This window comes from Syngnathus scovelli, unplaced genomic scaffold (assembly GCF_024217435.2).
Source record: "Syngnathus scovelli strain Florida unplaced genomic scaffold, RoL_Ssco_1.2 HiC_scaffold_106, whole genome shotgun sequence".
Taxonomy (NCBI): domain Eukaryota; kingdom Metazoa; phylum Chordata; class Actinopteri; order Syngnathiformes; family Syngnathidae; genus Syngnathus; species Syngnathus scovelli.
Genome location: NW_026061197.1, coordinates 70,001 through 71,076, shown reverse-complemented (window position 1 = coordinate 71,076; position 1,076 = coordinate 70,001). Strand labels below are relative to the sequence as shown.

The 1,076-nt window shown below is 70.2% G+C and overlaps 1 non-coding gene across 1 annotated transcript; it reads right to left on the bottom strand.

Annotated features, from left to right (window-relative positions):
* Positions 1–600: 600 nt before the first annotated feature.
* On the bottom strand, positions 601–755 carry LOC125976664 (5.8S ribosomal RNA). The gene has a single exon (XR_007484474.1). It is a non-coding gene; the product is annotated as a 5.8S ribosomal RNA (ribosomal RNA).
* Between the last annotated feature and the right edge of the window lie 321 nt (positions 756–1,076).

Sequence of the window (1,076 nt, the reverse complement as noted above, 5' to 3'; positions counted from 1 at the left end):
GGGGGCCGCTACCGGCCTCACACCGTCCCTGGGCAGAGCCTCCATCAGAAGGACTCGGGCCCCCTCCGGGCGGCGTCGGGCGCAACGACCTTCTGTACGCTACATTTCCCGCGCCCGAGGCCGGGCGGGGATTCAGCGCTGGGCTTCTCCCTCTTCGCTCGCCGCTACTGAGGGAATCCTGGTTAGTTTCTTTCCTCCGCTTAGTAATATGCTTAAATTCAGCGGGTCGTCTCGTCTGATCTGAGGTCGGAAACGAGGGGGTAGTAGGCGCGGCCGGCGTGGCGGCCGGGCTCGCTGGATCGTTCCGCGGGCGCCTCCGCGGCGGCCCACCGCGCGAGGGAGCGCGAGACGCGGGATGCGCAATGGTCGATAGCCACCGGCAGCCGCGCCCCGGACCCGTGATGCGGGAGGGTCGACGGTGAGGAGGGGACGCCGCGGGTCTGCACTTAAGGGGACGAAGGCCGCCGAGGCGTCCTGCGAACCCCAGCCGCGGGGAGGCGAAGCGCTAGCGGGACGAAGGCGGCAACTGCGCGAACGTTGCGCAGAGGTCGCGCCGACGGAGCCCGGGTCGCCCTTCGCCGACCCCGATTGATATGCAAGCGACGCTCAGACAGGCGTGGCCCCGGGACGGACCCGGGGCCGCAAAGTGCGTTCGAAGTGTCGATGATCAATGTGTCCTGCAATTCACATTAGTTTCTCGCAGCTAGCTGCGTCCTTCATCGACGCACGAGCCGAGTGATCCACCGCTAAGAGTTGTACGTTTGTTTTTTGCGGGGCGAGATCGGGAGCGGGCGGGGAGACGGCGTAACGCCGCGCGCGGACCTCCACCGTCGCCTCGAGGACGTCGGGGCTTGCCGGCGCGTCGCCGCCGCACGCGGACCCTCCACCGTCGCCTCGGGGACGTCGGGGCTTGCCGGCGCGGTCGCCGCCGCGCGCGGACCCTCCACCGTCGCCTCGAGGACGTCGGGGCTTGCCGGCGCGGTCGCCGTCGCGCGCGGACCCTCCACCGTCGCCTCCAAGACGTCGGGGCTTGCCGTCGCGGTCGGCGCCGTCCACCGCGCCGCGCTCAACCTCAG